Consider the following 22,910-nt stretch of genomic DNA (forward strand, 5'->3'; position numbering starts at 1 on the left):
ATGTTTCTGTGACTCATTCCCATGATCTCTGTGGAGGAAGCAGATATTACCCGGTTCCTTCTTAATTCAGGGTGCTCACGAAGCCCTGCCTTTCTGTGTTGGACACCTCGTGCCACTGTCTGTTTTCCTTCAGAGTCATAGCCTCATTTTGGGAGAGGCGATCCTCAAAGTTGTAATGGAGGCTTCCCATTCTGCAGGTGACAAATAGCAAAGCACGTCGGATGGAGTCTCTTGATGTTCATTTTCGCTCAGGTTCATGGTCTCCCACTGGGGCTTCTAGGGGACACACATGCGCAGGAATTTGTGTAAGAGCAGCTGTCCCACGTGGCCCGGGAGACAGAGCCGAGGACAAAGCAGGTGTAGAAGAACCAGCTTGGCCATGTTGACTGATTTTGCTAAGCAGCCTTAACACCGGATGATGCTCAAGGCTATTGACTGGTAGCATCTTGGATGGGAAGCTGGGGTACCACTTGCTCCCCTTGCTGACCCTCTGCCCTTTATCCAGAGTAGATGGGCTGTTGGTCTGGTGGCCCCACCCCATAGGCAGTGCGTCCAGCACCAGAGGCCAGGGAGCAATAGCTGCTTCTCCAGGGGGTCAGGGACTCAGGGCTGGTCCCCAAGGTTCATCCAAAGACCAGACATGCACTATATGGCCCTCCGCGTGCCCATGCCCATGACACTAGCCTTCCACTGAACAGTATTACTGTTTCCCTCCGTCACTGAATGTGGTTACCTGCATTGTCCTGTGAATCAGAAGGTCTCTGCGTGAGCTATCAGAGGCTGAGCCACAGCCTCCCTGAGGCTGCTTGGCAAAGGCCACAGACAAAGCTATCAATGCATTTCTTATAAGCAGCAATTTACATTCAAATGCTTAATACTGGAATTACAAGTATTCTTATCTACTCATCAGAGCAGATGTGAAAAGTTAATCAGTCTCATTTTGAATTACGTTCTGTGTTAGGGCATAAAAGCTTCTTCGATTTATTTTTTTAAAAATGGCATTTAATTGTAGTAAGGACAGTTAACATAAGACCTGCCCTCTTAACACATTTTTAATGCACAGTGCTGTATTGTTAGCTACAGACAGGCTGTTGTAGAGCAGTTACAGAGAACATTTTCATCCCGAATGACTGACACTCTGTCCCCGTTGACCGACATCTCCCCACATCCCATTACCCTGCCCCTGGCAACACCATTCTACTTTCTATGGGTTTGACTGTTTTATATAGAACATGTAAGTAGAATCATGCAATTTTTGTCTTTCCATGATCGGCTTGTTTCACTTAGCGTGAGGTCCTCCACCTTCATCCGTGTGGCTGATATAATGCGATTTCCCTCCTTTTGAAGGCTAATATCACACCGTACAAATACACCACCTTTTCTTCCTCCATCCATCCATCAGTGGACATCCAGGTTGTTTCTACCTCTTGGCTGTTGTGAATGATGCTGCAATGGACACGGGGTGGACATCTCTTTGAGATACTGATGTGTATCCTTTGTGTAAATACACAGACGTGGGATTACCAGGTGATATGGCGGTTCCATTTTTAATTTTTTGAGGACCTTTTGTACTATTTTCCACATTAATATATTTCTGCAAGTGACAGCTGGCCGAGGGACTCGGCTTTCACATCTGCTTGCCTTTTCATCCTGCTTCTCCTCATGCATTATCTGCATGTACCTCTTTCTTATGTCTGGCAAGTCTTTCCTAGACTTGACACACTTTAGCTGCTTCCTTTTTTTAAAATAAAACCTATATACCCAGAGTGAGTATGTGAAGGGCACATGAGTAGTCAAAACTCTGGTTGTAATGGACAGACCTCAGCTAAGCCACAAGACGGGTGCTTTTGCTTCTACATCCATTCTGCACCACGTTTCATGTCCACTTCCCCTTCAGTGACCAGGATGGGGGTCCTGGCAGCTCCCAGATGCCCATTTCTGACCTCCGACATCTACTTTTCCTGTAGTGAGCTTTATTCTCAGATGGGTTTCTTTTCTGTTTTCCTTCCCTTTCTCTGCCTCCAATGCTGACAAACTGTCTTTTTCTCATTTACATTCAGGCCATCCCAGGGAAGCATTTGAATTGACCTGGTTTGGGTCCCACACCTGGTCCTGGGTTTGGAGCATGGCGTGTCCTCATCAACAACTTTCCCGGATCCCACAACAGGAGAGGGCGGGTGCAGGGAAGCAGCTGCCAGGGTGAAGCAGGAATGGAGGGGCAATCCTTGGGTGCTCAGAACCATGAGCATCCACCCCATGGTAGAGCTTATGGTTTAGTCGGGGACAGATACCGCTATTTTGTACATTACAACATGGGTGGGCTGCATGGCACTAGAAAGTAGAACTCCATTCAATGCAAGGGGGCTCCTTGAGACATTACATCCCTACCAAAGGGAGTGAACAATGCGGGGTGAGGTGAAGCCAGAGGAGGGTTGCAAAGATGGTAGTTGGTGCTTGAGATATGAGGAGATGAGGCTTCACAGCAGCATCAAGACAGCTGGCAGGAGGGGAAGCCAGAGGCGAGAAACCAGATGGGTGCAAGATGGCACTGATTTGCATAGAAAGTTGTGCCAGCCTGGGCTGTGGCTGTAATTTTGAGAGTCATTATGAGCTTATCATAGAGGTCAAGGCAAAAGGTAGGGAGAAGATTTAAGAAGGTCAGTATGAAAGTGGTGACCAACGAGGACCAGGTCTGAGCTGAGGCATTGGTGGCCCACAGAGAGAGGAGGGTGGGCCTCTGTAGCCCTTGCCATGGGATCATGGGGGGGTAGAGCAGATGACACACCCAGGATGAATTCCATGATTCTAGCTCCCAACAGTTTTGATGGTGGGGAATGCTTTTCTCCAGCTCAAAAGGGACACCCACATTCTGAATGGAGCTTTCGGTGTTGGAATACAGTAGGGAAGACCCTAAGAATGGAACCATCTGTCCAGGGAGGGATGAGTAGGGAAGAAAGAAGGGCTGAGGGGACAATCCATGAGGGGCATCAACATATCAGGGCAAGTGGGCCAGTTCCACTTGACCCAGGAACATTGAAAGCGTACAGTCCCAATGGTGGGAGCAGCTGAGCCAGGTGACAGCGCGTTGACGTTCTAGAACAACAATCCTTCAAAGAAGCCAGGAGTCAGTTTAGAAAACGGTTGAACAGAGTGGGTTTCAGGTCTGTCTTTGATTTCCGAGCTGGAGCTTGGGATGCCATTTGGAGTGTTGTCTTGGTCGTGGGCTGAATCATCTTTCCAAACGTAGCTCAAGGCTTCTCCCTTTGTAGAGCGAACGTTTGCGTGTTTTGAAGGTCGCTACTGCTTGGCGTGCTAGGATGCACTTCTTTCAGAGGCTCCTTGTGTTGTTTTTATACCCCCAGTGTGTGCTTAACTAGGAATCACTGAATTTTTTAAATTAGTAGATGGCAGGAGAAGCCAAATATGCCTTCCAAGGGACAAGTGAGAAGAACAGAGCCCTGTGGCTCCATTAGCAAGGTGAGGAGTAGGAGACAGCATGGAGCTGGGCTTGCTTTGATTGTGCCCAGTCTCAGTGCCATGAGCTTGGGAGTTATATAAGCTTCGTAAATGAATAAGAGCCAGTCTCTGCCAGCGGCCAGGAGCTGTGTCTTGGGCCAACCCAGCCGTCTTTGAGTTTCCAGGAGGAACACATGGCTCATGTGCTTGTCACCCGGTGAGTTCATCCGGTGACTATTTTTATGCTCTGGGACTCAGAAGAAGGGCCAAGCTGTGCCCAAAGGCAGATAGGGGCCGGCCAGATGGGCACTGCCAGATGCCCAGTCACCCTCCTGCCCAGGAGCTAGAAATAGAACCGGCCCCGGGACAGCCGGTGAAGCATCAGAGCACATACAGCCTGGTGAAGGTGAATCCGGGATGTCGGGGTAGTTGGCTTATGGCACGATGACAGAAGACACAGATTAGAGTCTCAAACCAATTGCAATAGGATGTTCCTACCGAGTGTTGGAATTCTCTCCTCAGCACTACGTCTGGCCCTGTGTGTCTACGAAGAGTGATCTCTGCTCACACCACCATCAATTTGGCACATGATGAGAGCTGAAGGGAGCTCTTAGTCGATCTCCATGCCCAGACGTACAAGTTTCCAAACCACACACTTGAGTGTCCATCCATCAATGGATGGGTGGATAAGGAAGATGAGCTACATTTATACAATGGAATACTGTGTGTGTGTGTGTGTGTGTGTGTGTGTGTCCTACATGTTGTTGACTATAACCTGGAGCCTACAAGATGTAGCATCCATGTGACGAACTGCAGCACTGTCCTGCCTCTCATTGTGCAAATTACACAAGCTGTTGTCCACCTGGTGCACCTGCTTCCTGAGGGTTCTGAGCTCCTATAACAGGCAGGGAATAGGAGGTCTCGTGTCTCCTGGGAACGACAGGGCTGAGCACTCACTAATCAGCAGGGCTGGGCTCGCCAAGACAAAACATGCACTATTCAGAGATTGTGTCTGGCTCATCCTGCGACCCACTCAGTGCACTGAGCGGTTCTGACTATGACTTTAGAATGGATGCAGGTTCTTCATGCCATAGCTCAGGTGTGGCATCTCCAAGAGATGACACTAAGACCATGTTTCAATACCCCCCAAACCTTCATTACATACACGTGCATACAAGTAACGCTGTCCAATTCCATGTGACACTTACATTTCTACTTCTGCACAATGTGACGTCAGTATCCCCAATTCAGCACCTACCCGGGAGGCACATCTGTGCCAGGAACCAATGCTCAAGTGTCTCAAGATCAATTTTGAATTTTCTTAAAGCTGGACATCTTCCTTGTCTAGAAATCAATTAATAGCCTTGCAAAGTCAGCTCTGTGCTTTGGTTGTGGCGGGGGGGAAGCATTGTTTTTCTTTTAGTTGAAACTAGATTTTTTTTTATGACATTCACTTTATTTCATTGCTTGGTTTGCTTCTTATGCACTCACAGAATTGAAGATAATTACATCATGTTACCTCGAAATAAAAACCCAAGTGTCTGAACAATGTTGCTTGTATGTGAGGATGTATATGTGGGGTTGAAGCATGCTGCTACCACTTTGCTTTTGTGGTTTAACATAGAAAAAGCGATAAGGTGATATTGGTTCCAATATTCGTGGCTTAAAATATAACTCTAATGTCTGGACCTTCTGTTAAAATAGTGCAGTAAATACTTAAGTTACCCTGTTAATACGAAATGCAGGAGTGCTCTGAAGTCAGTAGGCACCATGGAAGCACTTTTATTTTTATTGTTTTAAAGATTTTATTTATTTATTCATGAGAGACACAGAGAAAGAGAGAGAGACAGAGACAGAGACACAGGCAGAGGGAGAAGCAGGCTCCATGCAGGGAGCCCGATGCAGGACTCAATCCCGGGTCTCCAGGATCATGCTCTGGGCCGAAGGCGGGCACTAAACCACTGAGCCACCCGGGCTGCCCGCACTTGGATTTTTAAATGACATTTGGCATGCTTCCATGTCATGACAGTCCTCCGACAATTCAGGCGGCTGTTGGAAACCAAAATAAGGCCAAGAAACCACTGAAGAATGGCCTCTGTTTGTTAAGGATGCTGGAGCTCTTCCATCCATTGGCTCCTTTTCTACAAGACGCCATGGCAATCACAGGAAAGATGGTGGCTTGGGGCAAGGTGGTCCTAAGATGCAGGATTCATTATTATTCCATTATGGTGAGGCCAACAGGTCGGGACACAGGTGCCCCTGAAAAGATTGTGGCTCACAGCTCCCGCGAGGAAAGGAGATGCAGTGTCATGAGAACCACATGGGGAACACCAAGGCTGGTCAGGGGCAGATGGAGAGTGGGAATTGTGGACAAGAGCCTTTCTGGTGGTTTCCATGGGAGGGTGAGCAGGCTTAGGATTGGCTGCTGTGAACACTCTCATCAACTCTAGGGCACAGGGGCTTCCTTAGCTGCCTGGCACCTGCCCTGGGGAGCTGAAGGCAGGTGCACCGTGGCTCAGGGAATGGCGGCCCCATAGAGATTGGGGTTGGGGTGTGGACTCTGGATGGCTTTGTATTTAAAATGTGAATCATGTGCTCTCAGAATTGGCTACTCTGTGAGGGACCGTCCATCCCTCCGGGGTCAGCACGACCCTAGCTGTCAAGGTACCAGAACTCAGAAAATCAACGTTGGACAGACGATAGATGTGATGCGAAGCCAATGGATCTGGGATATATTTTGAATTTTCCAGTTGAACCGAGCATGGCGGCAATGGGGGACAGTGAAGGGACACTAAGGGTTTTGCTCCAAGCAGTTAGGAAGATGAAGGTGGCATTTACTGAAATGCAATGGATGGTGGTCTTGATCTATGATGAGCTCATCTCAGATCCTTTACTTAATCTAGTCTGCAAAGACATATTTCCAGATAAGGTCCCCTTCCCAGGTTTGAGAGGTTGGAACATGGACATATCTTTTTGAGGACACAATTCAACCCACTACTGAGATCAAATAGTAAAAAACACGGAGCTGGTGGGGGAGAAGGGGCATTGAGCGATGTAGCAATTAGGAGTCTTTGCAGAGTGAATATTCATCCCGATTTCCATAAATCCTAACCAGTCCCATTTTGCTCCTTTGACCTCTGGCAAAGGTGATGATATTTTCAGTGCTTCTCACATATCAGCATTGACTTCCTGGCACCTTCCAGGGATCGCAGTGTGATCCACCAGGGGTATTAAGTCAGACTAAGTGGATTACAGAACAGCCCTGGGAACATCGAGCTCCTCTGTGTTTTCACGTGTCCTAGTTATTTTCGTAGAGCCGGCTCCCACCTTATTCCAAACTCATGGGGAGCCTCCTCGAGCTGGTGACACCTGTCACATGTCATCTCATCGCTGGAGCAGAAGAATCCACCACGAATTACAACCACCCACTCTTTGCCGACCGGCCTCCCAGCCAGGGCTGAGTCACCTCGGATCCAGGCGAGAGTCAGAATAGACAAGACTGGCTGGACGTCAACAAGGATTAGCAGGGAAACACAGACGTGTGTCTCGTCTTTGTCCGTGTCCCGTGTCCATGGTCGGCCATGACAGCTACATGTCTTGGGATGTGGTCTCATCTGGTGGCTCCCACTGCGGGGTTCCTGGACCAGTGGTATCCAACACCCGCTGGGGATGTCTGAGAAATGCCACTTCTTAAACCCCACCCCCGACCTGCGTGATGCATGAAACTCTCGAGATGAACCCCCCTGACCTGCCTTTAGAAAACCACCGGCCTCTGTCTCATGTGTTCCTCCGGCAAGAGTACAATGTCTACTGACTGTCATCGATATTGGACGCATCCCGAGGCTTTGCATATATGGAACCTTGTAAATGAACCCCCCCAAACCCCAAAAAAGCTAATTTGAACCCTCTAGGCACTCGTGACAAAATGGGTACAAGAGAAAACAACATTCCCTCCTTACTCCTTATTGTGTTTCTCTGGAAACACAACCTGTTTTTGTTTGCTGAAAGGCAATTAACCTTGTTGCCCAATAAATGTTACCGCAGATGTCTGACATAATCAGGATGCATTATCCATAACAAAATGCTCTTTATTGAGAAAATCCGCGGGGAATTGCAGAGAAAGGGGCAGAGACTGAGGCTTGGTGCCTCCAGATTAAACTGTCCGACTGAGTGACAAGACAAGCATCTAAAGTAGCTGAGAAGGTTTCACTTAAAAAAAAAAAAAAAAAGGAAAATAAATAAATAAATAATAAATAAATAAATGGCAGCCCGGGTGGCTCAGCAGTTTAGTGCCGCCTTCCGCCCAGGGTATGATCCCAGGATCGAGTCCCATGTCGGGCTCCCTGCATGGAGCCTGCTTCTCCCTCTGCCTGTGTCTCTGCCTCTCTCTCTCTCTCTCTCTCTCTCTCCTTTCTGTGTATTCTCATGAATAAATAAATAAAATCTTTAAAAAAATAAAATAAAAGCTGAGAACTCTGCACAATATTAAGAGCACTGCATTCTGTGACTCACATTTAGGGAGCTTTGGGTGTAAGTGCAAAGATGATGACAAAGTTAAATACGAGCGGACCGAATTTTCTAAGCAAATTCGGCACCAGAATTTGAAGTGGAAAAATTAAAGTTAAGGAACCAACACCTTAGAAAAAGTACTTAAGGGCAGCCCCGGTGGCGCAGCGGTTTAGTGCTGCCTGCAGCCCGGGGTATGATCCTGGAGACCCGGGATCGAGTCCCACGTTGGGCTCCCTGCGTGGAGCCTGCTTCTCCCTCTGCCTGTGTCTCTGCCTCTCTCTCACTCTCTCTGAATAAATAAATAAATAAATCTTTTAAAAAAAAGTACCTAAACCCAAATTGCGGTGTAGTTTATGATGGTAGCTCCTGGTCCAGTGCAGGACCCTGTGGTTCTCCGGGATGTGATAGGGATGGTGTGCGCTAAAGGATTTGTGCCCAAGACCGGTTGAGCATTCCTGAGAGGTCACCTCTAACCTCTTGGGATGTCCTGCCTCAGTTTACCTGGGGGCCTTGGGACATGCCCTGTAGCTTATGCTAACACTTATGGTGTGGTTCCTGGGCCACGTGCTATCAGCCTGACCCTCCTGGAGGGACTGGAGATGAAGGTCCATCGTGCAGGTGGTCAGCCACACGTACATCGCTGATACCCGCAAAAATCACAACTCAGGTGAGCCTCCCTGCTTGGCAGCATTCCACGTATGTGGTCATACATCGCAGCCTGGAGAATTAGACGCGTCATCAGTGCACAGTGATAACAGGGATACGGGTGTAGGGACGTCTGCGTCATCACCTTTGGCCAAATCGCCTTGAAGTCAAAGCACTTTCTGTGGCTCTACCATGTTGGAGATCTGAAAAAAAGTTTGCTGTTGAATATTTTTGCTGGATTTCAAAGGAGGAAGATCCCAGCACCTTTGCCAATGCATAAAATCGAGACTCCGGCGACTTGGGGCTGCACCAGGGTAGGCTGTTACCAAGTGGTGGTCATGCCCCAGAGACAGGCGGCCAGCTGGCAAACACAAATTGCATTTCACATGCACACAGTGGCTGTTGCTTCTTTTGTGCTCGTGTGTGAGGCTCCAAGTGTTTGGCGTCATCTGTTTACCCAAAGTCCTGGCTAACACTGGACGGCTAATCCCCACACGCTGTCACCCAGCCAATGCCTAATTTGGCCAATTAGCAACCTAATTTAAAAAGCGCCGTGAAAACACCACTGCAATGCTATATTGCCTTTGCCCGTCTCCCTCCTTCCTGGTACATTTCTCCAGAGAACTTTGTATTCAGCGCCTTTCCTTTGGCATGAGCAGCGTGCTCCCCGGAGCCTCGTTATGGATGCCTTCCATCCATCAGTCTGTTCTTCTCTCTGCCTTTCACGACGTCTTGCTTGTCACCTCCCCTGACAATCCATCGTCCTCGTAACTAAGAAAAACAGGAATTTCAGGGTGAAGGAAGTAGTTACTGAGCACTTAGTATACGTTGGGTGTCATGCTAAGAATTTTGCACAGCTTGCTCCTAGAACGTCGCAGAGGTGGGTACTATTCTTGGCTCCCTTTTGCACATGAGAAAACCAGGTTAATGAGCCCAGCTTCTAAATGTGGAAGCCTGGACCCCAACTCATGGTTGGACAGCTCCATGAGCGTCTCCTCCCATCTTCTGACCCCTCCATCATCACCTTGGGGACCTTTGGTGGCATTTCTTCTACCTCCTGCATAATCACCAGACATTTTAGAGATGTTTAGAATGCCCCATACTGTGTCCTTTCCTCCTCTCTCTGCTTCATACCAGGGCTTCCCATTTTTCCTCTCTCGTTGACTCCAAGACTACACTTCTGCAATCAAAATGGCGCCCTCTCAGCTCATTATGTGTGAACTGCCTCTTGCCCTTGGGTTTTTGTGCCTTCTGTCTCTGTTGTGGCTGGATGTGTCCCTGGTATGAAGGAGAACTTTTTTTCTCTGGGACAACGGGCTCTAAGAGCTGGTCGCTGTGAGTTCCACAGCTTACTGAGGATGTTGTTCATAGAAGATGGACGCGAGGCATTTGCTTGGTAGACCAGAAGAACGGCAGCGCAGGAAAACAAAACGAAACAAAAAAACTGAAGGCAACTTCCTTCGGGTCTGGAATTTGAAAGTCATTTAATGCCATTAGAAGGGTGAAATGTCAAGAATCAGAGCCAGTGTAATCTGTTTATATAACGAAAGAATGATGGTATCCCCGGATTGTTTGCAGCTTCCTAGGTTTACATTTCAAGTGATCCAGTCAGTAGTCGTGAGCGGCGGTCAAGGCAGGCTGGGCTGATTCCAGCTTTCAGTAGATTCTCCACCCACAATTAATATTCCAAATCCAGGGAGGGTGTCCCTGTATCCACCTGTCCATCCTGGTCATTGTTGGTGAGGTGAGCAAGGCGTCCGCATCCAGATTCCACAACCAGATTCCACAACCTTAAATGAAGCGTGAGCTCACACATTCACCGGGCATAAGCGTGGGGCACCATACATACCTGCAGGTGCTCTGTTGGAAGAACACGGTGCACCCTTAGTTTCTTTCCTTATTAGAGCATGAGGGATGGGAAGGGAGGAATGTGTTGCAATTGGCATCCCTAAGTGGAACTCACCCTCCTTTGTGCATCTCTCAGATGACTCATGCTCTACAGTCACCACTTCGGAGGTCACGGAAAGAGAATAGACTTCTAGGGACATAGTGGGCATGGGGGTCCCTCATGATACCACCTAAGGGTTTTGAGCCTGAAAATCCATTTGTTTTAAAGATTTTATTTATTTATTCATGAGAGACACACAGAGACAGAGACGCAGGCAGAGGGAGAAGCGGGCTCCCTGTAGGGAACCTGATGCAGAACTCAATCCCAGGACCCCAGGATCACGCCCTGAGCCAAAGGCAGACGCTCAACCACCAAGCCACCTGGGCGTCCCTGAAAACCCATCTTGTTATGATTTGTTCACCTGTAAATCAATCCAAGGATGTTTTCACGGAGCCCTGACTGTGGGAGATATGGGGTGATGTGTCTTCCGACTTGTGCTTTTCTCTAGCATACACCTGAGTAGCGTCCCTGTGGCTGGATATGGCAGCGTCTACTTACAGAGTCAGCGTCTGTCACTGTGAGGACCCATCATGGATCATCATTAACTTTAAATTAGAAACAGGTGTACAAGCAGGTTCTAAAGATAAATAGGATGAATGTAGGAAGCAAGCCGCGAGCTGGCGTATGGCCTCCCGGCTGGAGAGATCCATGACCCAGAAAGGCAAGGAGCTGATGGTCAGCACTTTGGAGCGCTTGGCACCCACAGGGTTACTTAGCCCTGAGCCTTGACAAGAAAGAGATTTAAAAACATCCTTGATAGCTTCCATGCCGTGTCAGCTGAACACGCCGGAGCAGACACAAGACCCGACATGCACACCGTCCCGTGCTTGCAGCGTGGCTGGAAACGGGGGAGGCCAAAATATATCCTCGTGTCTCAGTGGTGGAAGCACTTACAACAGTAAGTGTTTGGCATGATTCCAGCGCTCCCGTGCTGGGTTTGCCAAACAGCTCTACGAGTGATGACAATCAGGTTTAGCGTCGAGGCTAATGCTTACAGGCCATTTGCTAGATCGGAGACACTGCACCGTGTCCTTGGTTGGCACACGGTGTCGTTTACAGCTCACGTGAGCCTGCACCCTGACACAAAAGGAAGGTATTATGCTAATCTGCAGATGATTACCTTGCCAGAGAGCAAAGGTTTGTCACTCCAAAATGCACATGTAGAAACCTAACTGCGAGTATGTTGGCCTTAGGAGATGGGTCTTTGGGAGGTAATTAGCGTTAGGCGAGATCATGAGAGTGGGACCCCCACGATGGGATTGGTGTCCTTGTAAGACGGGACTTCAGAGAACTTATTCTCTTTCCCTTCTGCTTATGTGAGGACAGAACAAGATGGCGGCTATTGACAAGCCAAGAAGACTGGTCTACCAGGCTCTAGCCACATGGGCAGCCTCATCCCAGACCTCCAGCCTCCAGCCTTCTCATCTTTACGTGGTGTAGTCTGTGATGCTCTGTTATGGCAGCCCAGCAGAGTGATACAACCCCATAGCTCGAAGGCATGGAGGGACCTGCCCAAAGTTGCCCAACCAACAAGTGCCTTGGAGGTGGAATAGGACTCAGGTAGTCACGTTCCGAAGCTACTCAGTGATGGGGCTGTTCTCCCTTCCTAGAGATGGACCACATACTTCTAGGAACATGTGCCCGAATATGAATAGGTGCCTTTGAGAACCTCCTGGAGATGCTCTTGAACCAAGTGAGGGTAGAGTCTTGCTGGTGGCCTTTGTCTCCCATTAACTTTTATGTGTCTCCAGCTATGGAGAGGAGGAACCTCTTAGGCCAGGGAGAAGCTTTACAAATGAGAGATATGAGCATCTCTCTCCAGGTGAGAGCTGTGAATCTCAGAAATGGGGGGTCTTCCAGTGACTGCTCTGCTATGTAGTTTGGTGGTTGCCTCTCTGTCCTCATAGGAAAAAAGAAAAACAAAAACAAGAGATTAAAAATCTAAAAACCAAATCTTCCTAGGTCCTCCGAGAATGGCAATCACATGACCAACTGCTGTCCTGAAACCTGGAGGGACGCGCGCGCGCGCGCCCACACACACACACACACACACACACACACAGGTGCATGTTGGTGGATGCCGAGAATCGCAAGTTAACAGGAGCAGAAACTCCCAGGGGGAGGTGGGAACGCTTGCAGGGTGATTGATGAGCTTCTGGAGTCTGAGTCTGGACAAGCCTAAGAATTTGGAACCCCAGGGACCCAGTTTGGTCCAGGTGGCTGGGGCTGCACTTTTCGGGAGCTCCCCCTGCAGGAGCGCCACCTCCTTCTAATGATGACTATTGGAGAAATACTCAATCCTGTAGTTGGAGGGGGATGGTAACCATTTTGGAGAATGTCCAGAGAATTCTGTCCCCTCCTGTGCTCATGGGAAACTGTTTCGCCAGTGCCTCAGTGGTCTGTGGAGAGTGACATACTCAGTCTGGAATTTCAGAGATACTTTGTGTGGGTGAGTGAAGGTGATAGTGTTTTCTTAGCACCTTCCGTCAAGGTGGCTAGCAAGGCCACACAGGTGGCCTGTGTGGTCCAGGAAGCATCACCTTGTTCTAAGGTGGTGGCTTCCCTGGTCACCATGTCCAGACATCCTCGCGCTGTGGGGCACGGGTGCCAACGAGGACCACGCCAGACCATCTGGTTGGAGGAGCCCAAGGAGGGGACACGTTCAGGCCCGCTAACCGGGATCTCACCATCCACAGGCGTTCTGGGTTGAATTGTGTCCCCAGAATTCATAAGTAGGAGATGCCAGCTCCCAGGACCTCAGAATAGAACTGTATTTGGGTATAGGGCCTGGAAAGAGGGGATTTTTAAAAATTTTTTTTAAGATTTGATTTATTCATTCATGAGAGACACAGAGAGAGAGAGAGGCAGAGAGAGAAGCAGGCTCCATGCAGGGAGCCTGATGTGGGACTCCATCCTGGGTCTCCAGGATCACGCCCTGGGCTGGAGGCAGGCACCAAACCACTGAGCCACCCAGGGGTCCCCTGGAAAGAGGGGATTAAGGCAAAACAAGGTCAATACGGTGGGATCTGATCCCATAGGACTGGGGTCCTTGTAAGAAGAGCTGAGGATACAGACATGCAGGGAGGGATGACCACGTGAGGACATGGGGAGAAGACTGCGTTTACACACCTAGGAGAAAGGCCTCAGGAGGAACCAGTCTTGGCCTCACCTGGATCTCAGACTCCCAGCCTCCAGGACCAGGAGGGAACAAATGTGTGCTGTTTAAGCCTCCCTGTTCACATTGCTATTACTGCGGACCTCATGAACTCATACAACAGGAAATCCAAACATTGTTCTCTGAAGAATATTACTGCTAAAATCATTACCATCTGGGTATCTTTAAATTGGCAAGAAAAAGGCAATTCAGATAGGCTGCAGGCAGAAAGAAAAAAAAATCTAAAAAAAATCCCCCAAAAAACACAACAAACCAAAAGTGATTAGCTGGAATCAAATATTGTGACAAAACGCAAACATTTTAAGTCTGCACCTTAAGAACGTTGGCAGGCCCTTACAAAATAAGGAGAGCCGACATTAATTTGTAAAAAGATAACCGGGACTTTCTTTACTTTTTTTTTTTTTTCTTAACAGAATATTTTATTAACTGTAGTGCACGTTGACTGTTTGGATCTGACACCGAAGAAAAAGACCATGCGATCCCCCTCGTTTTGTGTGTGTGTGTCCATTGGTCTGCAGACGCCATGTCATCTTTCTAAATTGTTTGCTTTGCAAGTACTTCAAAGATAATCCCAGAGAAAGGACAGTCCGTGCCTCCCAGGAAGGAAATGCAGAAATGGGAGAGACCTGTGGGGAATTTCCACCTCCTGGCACAACAGACGCGCCCATTCACACACTTAACCTCAGTGAGAACACCGTGTCTGTGTTTCGCGATGTTCCTTCCCGGAGCTTGTATGTCGCCCACACGCATCATTCCCCAGCCAGAGATGCCAGTTGACCTCCAGCAAACCCGGTGGCATGCAGATGCGCCTCTGATTTTATGGAATTTGTAGACAGTGTCATTTCCAGGCTGGTGGCTAGATGTGAAGTCATTTTGCCAGACTTCCGTATTTCCGGCGTCTCAAGCTAAATAAAGGTTTGTTTGAAGCCGATGATGGGGTTACGTTAATGTGCTAATGATTTTTGTTTTGCTACTTGAAAAATTTCTGTGACTACATAAATGATATGCAACTTTATATTATTTACTTTATATATTTGTATTATATATAAATATAATAATATACAACGTAACATAATGTAACAATACGTAGTATATATTACATGGTATGTATGTTACATATTACATACTATGTATTTATTATATTCATATACTATTTATTTTGTATCTTTATATTATATATGATATATACCACAATAAATATAATCTACAAATATAAATATAGCATATACAAGGGGCACTTGGGTGGCTCAGTCACTTAAGCGTCTAACTCTTGGTTTCTGCTAAGGTCATGATATCAGGGTCGTGGGATTGAGCCCTGCGTCACGCTCCGCACACAGCACAGAATCTGCTTGTCTGTCTCCCGTCCTTCTGCACCTTTCCCAATCCACATACTATCTCTCAAATAAATAAATGAAATCTAGCAAAAAAGTTCTACATTTAACATATAATAATATAGAGAGCCTTTGGTGTGGCAGGTGTCTGTGGCACTACATTTAAAAACAGTTCAGATCACCCGATATTCCTATTGACATGTGCTCTGACTGGTGCATGAATCTGAGAGCATAATAGAGCAGTACTGAGATTTTTTTCAGGGTGCTTTGAGGATGAGCGTGCACCCCAAAGTGCTGGGCAACAGCACCCAGTTCAGCCTGGGTTTCTTTGCCCTTGCACGGTGATGAACACCTTTTGCATTAGCTTGCCGCAAAGCTCACGGCAGTTCCAGCACCCCGGCCAGACTTCGTTGTCATCTGTGAGCATGTCTCAGCCATGCGTTGCAGAGGATAAACCATTTCTGGGGAGAAAAATGAAACAGATAAAAGTCCCCTGCACAAAAGTCGTCCACCATTGGGCAACACTGTGGTCCTTTTGGAGGAAAAAGAAAACTGCGTTCCACGTCCTGATGGCGCGTGTCATTCGGGAAGGTTTGAGAGTGTTGATGAACAGGTCCTGCCAAATCCTAATGTGTGCTTTATGGCCACGGGAGGGAAATGATGCGGAAAATCGATGTGGCACCCCAACAAAATGACAGTCATTACTGTGCAGATGCTGGGACCTCATTCCCAGATCTGATCATCAGGCCCCCGGTTGTGCTGCTGACGGACGCAGGGCAAGGCATTTGGCTCAGGATGAGAAGTGCCGTAATTTCCAAGAGGCACAAATAATACTGCGATGCTTTCATCTTCCCCTTGATGGGATGCGTAACAGCTTCAGGGACAACAATTTGGGAGGCAGTACTCACTCTACGCCACCTCCTTCATGAAATATTCATAAAGTAAACACAGAACACCAGGCACCATCATGTCTTGTTTGTCTGCAAGTCGGTGGGGAGAGAGTGTAGCCGAAAATGAACAACACAACAGAGCAAAATGATTTCCTGTTCTTGGGTAGCAAAAAAACAAACAAACAACGAAGACCTATTATGGGAATGATTCTTTATGTCTGTTTTTATGAACTAAGACTGGGGAATTTTGAAAAATGGAACCATGATAGGCCAGAGGGTATATTTAAGGACGTGATAAATTCTGGAGTTCCCCATCACGCCCAAAGAATTTTAAAAATCCTGACATATTTAGAATGTTTCATTGTGTCCCCTGTGTCTGAAAACTTGATTAATGGTGTCATCGACTCATTTAGAGATGTTCAGAATCTGCATGTCTTCAGGGGAGCTGTTTAAGAGAAGGGAGGAAGGGTAGAAAGAGGAAGATAGGGAAGTAGAGAGGGAAGGAAGGTAGGTGGGAAGGAAGGAAGGGAGGGAGAGAGGGAAGGAGAGGAGGGAGGGAGGGAAGGAAGGAAGGAAGGAAGGAAGGAAGGAAGGAAGGAAGGAAGGAAGGAAGGAAGGAATTAGGTAGGGAAGGAAGGAAGGTGGAATAGAGGAAAAGAAGGAAGGAAAGGAGGGAGGAAGAGAGGGAAGGAAGGAAAGGGAAGGAAGGTGGGAGGGAGGAAAGGAGGAAGGAAGAAAGGAGAAAAGGAGAGGATGGACAGAAGAAAGGAAGGTGGAGGGAGGAAAAGAGGAAGGAAGGAAGCATAGAGAGAGAAAGGGGAAGGAGAGAAGGAAGGAGGAAAGAAGAGGAAGGGAAGGAAGGAAGGAAGATGGGAGGGAGGAAAGGAGCAAGGAGGGAAGCAAGGAAGGAAAGAAGGAAGGAAGGAGGGCAGGAGGAAGGAAGGAGGACCCCAGTCCTACAAGTACAGGGAGCTGAATTTCACCTACAACCCAAATGAGGCTGGAACAGGATCTTGGTTCCAGCTGAGACCCCAGCCCCATCTGACCACCTCCTGAGACCCTGAGCCGAGGCCCCACACTCCCCTGCCCAGACTTTCCGTTCAAGGAATGGGGACATAATACGTGGGTGTCATTTCAAGCCAGTTCCTGCGGGATGTGTTGTTACGCAGCATAGCTAGCTGCTGCAGCTGGCCCCTCGAGCCCTCTAGTCCCGGCTAGGGGGAGGATGGTCCTGTATGTGTATCTGTATTCCCCGGGTTCCAGCTGTCCATCTGCTGTCTACACCCAAGTATCCACACTCCCTTCTCACCAGCGAGCAAGGACGGGGGAGCCTGAGAGCCACCGAGGAGGTCAGATACTCAGATAGCAATTCCCTGCATGTCCTAAAACCTGCCTCATGTACAAACATCTCGTTGTCCTCCCCTGTGGCTGGTGCTTGTCCTTTTTCTACCTGTTTTGCAAGCACGTCTGGCTGACCCTTAATATCGCCATTTAGCATGCTGGTTACGTAGGCACAGGAGGGTGTTTATTGGGATCCAATTTTTCCCCATTTCTGGCCACCAAGAGATTCCCTTGAAGCATTTGAATTTTTTTTTTTTTTATGACTGGGGTATTTATGGACAGACCTGTGTATTTCAGGTCAGCCAAGGTGATTTCTTTCTAAGTGTACAGCGTGATGGCTTCATATACGTACATTGAGGTGATCACCCTATTTGATTCAGTTGACACATTGATCACGTCACATAGCTCCCACTTGGTGTGTGCAGTGAGCACACTTACGATCTCCACGCAGTAAATTCGAGTATATGATTCAGTCCTGTTAACTATCCTCGCCGTGCTGTACGTTCGATCCTGAGAACTTGGAGCTAAAACATCATGCCCTAGGACCAACATCTCCTCGTTCCCCGTCCCTAAAACCCAGGCATCCGCCATTTTGTGTTCCTGTGGGTTTGACTTTTTTTAGATTGCGCACGTTAGTGAGATCATGCAGTCCTTGTGTTTCTCTGCCTGACTTCTCTCACTGGGCATGATGCCCTCGAGGTCCATCCACGTTGTGACAAATGCCTGAATCTTCTGTTTGAAGGCGGAGTCATGTTGTGTTGGGTGGATGGACCATCTGTTCTTCATCCATCCATCCATCCATGGGTGCTTGGGTTCCTTCCACGTCTTGGCCGCCATGAGTAACGCTGCCCTGAGCACATCTCTTAACTCTCCTGCTTTCATTTCCATCAGATGTATACCCAGAAGTGGCATTGCTGGGTTGTATAGCAGTTGCATTTGTCACTTTTTGAGGACCCTCCATACTGTTTTCCAGAGTGGCCGCACCCATTTGCATTCCCACTCACAGGGCACAAGGGCTCCCCTTTATCCACGTGCTGGCCAACACCTGTGACTTCTTGTCTTTTTGATGGTGGGCATACTAACAGGTGCGAGGTCACCTCTCCTTGTGGTTTCCATTTGCGTCTCCTCCATGGTTGGTTACATAGACCCTGGCATGGGATCTAAGCTGGGAAGTCCCCCTTAGGAATTAAGTTTTAAGAGGCACGCCATGCTGAACCACCAGGCGCGGAGCAACACCCACACTGCACCTGCATTGATGAGCAACCCGTGAGCATCAGGGCCGGGCTGAAGTTTGCCTCCTGTGCGGCCCCATTGGTGCATAAAGCAAATTAGATTCACAGGACAACAGTTCCCCTCCTCGGAGAAGGAATTTTTTCCCCCGAGCTGTTTAGAAGCCCGTTTCCATGCGACACGCTGAGTGCCTCCTAATCGGCTGGTCTATATGTTGGTTCCAAGCTGCTCTTTTCTCTTTGTGTTGAAAGCACTTTGGGGGCACCTGCTGTTTGTCTGGGGGCAGATCAAGGGTGTTCTGACAATTTCCACTTCCCTAATATTCATAGTCTGTGCTTTGAAATTCCACGCATCTCGACATGAGTGCGTGCCGAAGCCATGACTTGGGTTGCTGTGATTGGGTATTTGGGGTGGTGGCTGTTGCTGTTTCAAACTTGAGCTGCTTGGGTTTGAATTTGTAGGGCCTTACAGTGCTGGCTGGGTGGGCCAGGTATCTCTAGAGAGAGAAAACCAGTCAGGGACACCAGGACAAGGGGGTTCCCCTGGGGGTGGCATGGGCACATGTGTGTGCACAAGGACAGTATCGCTCTGTAGGGCAGACTCTCTGAGAAGTTGTTCTTGGTAAGGATGAGCCGACACTTGACCGGGCCCAGAAGGGCAACAGGTTGTCCTTTCAAGCTGCTTCGAAGGCAGCGTTTGGTGTCTGTGACGTCTTTGGTTAAGGAATGGGCGTCTTGCATACAGAAGGCTGGGCAGGTGAGCCAGCAGCATCTCCCTGAGCAGGAAAATGAGGCCGGGCTCCAGCTGCCATGTCCACCGGGCGCAGGGCCCCAGGTCTCGGACGCTGGGTCGTGGTGCTTGAGTCCTTGCAGGAGGCCCAACCAGACAGGACAGTGCACCCTGTGTGTCAGAAACAGGCCGGGTGGCGCAGCATGTGGGGCTGCCCGCTGTGCGAGCAGCTGTCTGGGAGAGGCAGTGAGGGACCGAGGGCCTCAGCAGGGCCTGGCCTCTGGGTCGGGCGTCCAGGCAAATGCACCGGCCGCGTTCCAGTGGCTGCCAAGGCCTGGCGCCATTCTCTGGGCGGATGCTGTTGGCGCACCTGCCTCTCCTCCCAGGCCTTCCCTCGCTGCACACTGGGCCCCAGCGTCAGCACTGCTCGCGGGGGCTCGGAGCCCCACAGAGGCACCGACATGCTCCATGCTTCACGCACCGTGCTCCCTCCCCGCGCCCCTGGCCGTCTGCCTTCTGTCTCTCTCTCTGACTACGTCTGTGTCTGTCTCCCTTTGCTCTGTCTATCCCTATCTCTGTGTGTCTCTGTCTCTGTGTCTACCTTTCTATGTCTCTCTGTATCTGTCTCTTTGTATCTCTTTGTCTTTGTGTCTATCTCTACTCTCTCCATGTGTCTGTCTGTCTCTCTCTGACTGTCTCTCTGTGCCATTTCTCTGTCTCTGTTTCTCCCCATCTCTATTTCCATGTGTCTCTGTTCCTGTCTCTCTCTGACTGTGTCTGTGCTTTCTCTGTCTCTGCTTGTGTCTTTTTATCTCTGTGCATTTGTCCATCTCTATGTCTCTGTCTCCCTGTGTCTCTGTGTCTGTCTCTCTGTGCTATCTCTCTGTCTCCCTGAGTCTCTGTGCCTGCATGTCTGTCTTTCTGTGGTATCTATCTGTCTCTTCCTCTGTGTGTCTCTGGGTCTGTCTCTGAGCATCTCTGCCATTTCTCTGTCTCTCAGTCTCTGTCTCCATGTGTCTCTGCGTCTCTCTCTGACTCTCTGTGTGCCATTTGCCCGACTCTCTGTGTCTCTGTGCTGCTTCTCCCTGTCTCTTCAGCGGTCTACTCTTGCACACACACACACACACACACACACACCATACCCCCTGCCCCAGGGTATTTAGGGGACGGCCCAAGGGCACTGAACACCTAGAGGGCGGGATTGCCCGCCCCACGGAGGAGCGCAGAGTGCGTGTCAACAGCCAGGTGCCACCGTGCTTCACCTCTGTCCTCCGCAGAGACAGAGGTGCGGGGGGCGGGTAGAGGGGGTCAGGGGTGGTGGGGACCTCCCCTCCTTGTGGGCGGACCCCGGCACTTCAGGAGCCCTGTTCCTTACCCCTGGCAGGGAGGGGGACACTGCATCCCACAGCTGCTCCCCTGCCCCGGGGTGTGCCTGAAGCGGGTGCAGCAGCTCCCGGGGGTCGGTCTGGGGTCCGTGGTCAGCTATGGGTGTCACACCCGCGGGCACAGGTGTACCCCGCCTCCTGTTTGCACTCGGGGAGCAGGACATGGCCTCTTCCTGGGGGGATCCATCATTAAACAGATAACCTCTCTGGGAACGACCTTCTGCTCTTTTCCCTCCTCTTGGACGCACGGGCTTTTCTTTAACCCAAAGGGTTTTTAATTTACGTTTGTGTTCGCGGCATTTTCATCTGTGTGGGTAGATGTTACCAGCGCGTCGGGTGCTCTCCAGTTTCTGTCTCCTTGCCCTCCTGGTGCTACCTCTTTCCAGATTGTTCTATCAGAACCCTGCAAATGTCATCAAATGAATCAACTCAGCATTTTTGGGGGGGAGGGGCTGTGTGTGGAGTCAGGAGAGGTGGATTGTCTCTTTCAAAGTATAAAACAATTCGCTAAAATACCGTCACCGCCCACCCCCTCCTTTCCGGATGCCATACTTTTGTAATTTTTTATTGCTCTCATATTCGTCAGTCTGATTACTCCTAATTTCCTTGATTAGGCCATAATAATCAGTATTTTCACAGAAAAGCACTCATTTCCCTGAAATGATCATATTTCTGTTACCAATTTCACATACTAATATAGAAATAGGTGCCCATAATTATAAAATCTTCCTCATTACCAAAAAAAAAAAAAAAGAAAAAAACAACAAAACCCACCACTCATTCCTATTTGTAAGTTCGTTTTACAGTCTTGTCCAGTGTCTTATCCGCAGCCTTCTCTGGATCCTCCTCTCTTCTTGTCTGTCAGTCTGTCAAATGAGCAAAGATGGACCCTCGCGGAGCCTCCCGTAAGGATTGGGATTCTCTCGCCATCTCTCCCTGCGTGTGCAACAGTCGTTGACAAATACAGCTCGATGTTGTGCTACTCGGAACACCGTGTGGCTGGAAGTGACCTAGCACGACCATGGCGCACCATATTGATCGACCGTTGGGTCCACCGCTAATAATCCTCTGTGTCCCATTAACATCACAGTCTTGAGTTAGCCCTTCCCTATAGGAGCAGGGCCAGGCCTGCTTCCCATTGGCTTGTTGGATAACTTTTGGCCTTTTCATTGCTAATCTTTGCTTTTCAAAACTATGACCAACGTATCAAATTCACCTTCCACCCGCCCCAATGGGATGCCGCCATATTGTTTTTGAATCAAGATCAATGGCCCAGGGCTCACACCTCCTTCTAGCATTTTCCTGGGTCTTCCAGTTTGTCCATGTGGACGACTGGTATACCTCATATTTGCCAGTCATATGTTTGACAGATAGGGTACTTCTGGTCCCCGAGGGGTACATTGAAGATTCTCAAAACATTTTATTTTATTTTATTTTTTTAAAGATTTTATTTATTTATTAGATACAGAGAGACAGAGAGAGAGGGAGGGAGAGGCAGAGACACAGGCAGAGGGAGAAGCAGGCTCCACACAGGGAGCCCGATATGGGACTCGATCCTATGACCCCAGGCCTGAGGGTGTGGGTGGGATGCAGATTTTAGGTGGATGTGCCGACTGAACCCGTAGCAAGTGTGACTCCCTGTGTCTTGTCGGAGCTCAGTCCTGGTGCTTCTACTTGACACGGGTGGGATGCCACGTGCTGCAGCTTGCCTTGTATGTTCCCGTTGTTACGGATGGACCCTGTGACGAGTCCTGGTCTGCAGTGGCTGCCTTTCCCTCCCCAACTGTGGAGCTTGGTTTAGGGGCTCATGTTCCCTAAACAATGCCAGCCCCCTCCAGCATGTGTTCCTGTTCCTGCGGCGCCAAGGGTGGGGGCAGGAGTTCCTGAATCAGCGTAGAAAAGCAGGTGTAGCCAAGCCCTTCAGGTGCCTCAGAAGGCAACGATCCCAAGGTGGAAAGGTGGCTCTCATGTTTCTGGCGAGCTGGGAACCCTTTTCTCCAGGGAGGGAAGAAGTGCCTCCTGACGTGACAGAGATGCACTACCAGTGGTCTGGCTCTGGAAGCTGACTGTGCCTGTCTACCAACCCTGTTACCAGGGGTTCTGGTTAGCAGAAGTAGTGTAGGTTTTCCCTCTTTAAAAAATCAATCAATCAATCAATCAATCAATCAATCAATCAGTCTTCTCCTTGTGAATATACGTCAGGGGGAAATTCGAATGGTGCCTCAGGAATGCGTATCCAGATGGCACGGTGTTCTAGACCAGCGCTTCCAA

At 49.1% G+C, this 22,910-nt stretch overlaps 1 protein-coding gene across 1 annotated transcript in view; it reads left to right on the forward strand.

Moving 5' to 3' along the window:
* The window catches only part of DHRSX (dehydrogenase/reductase X-linked), a 139,145-nt gene that overhangs the window by 80,018 nt on the left and 36,217 nt on the right, over nucleotides 1-22,910 (forward strand). The gene's annotated exons all lie outside the window — the stretch shown is intronic.

This window comes from Canis aureus, chromosome X, assembly GCF_053574225.1.
Source record: "Canis aureus isolate CA01 chromosome X, VMU_Caureus_v.1.0, whole genome shotgun sequence".
Taxonomy (NCBI): Eukaryota; Metazoa; Chordata; class Mammalia; order Carnivora; family Canidae; genus Canis; species Canis aureus.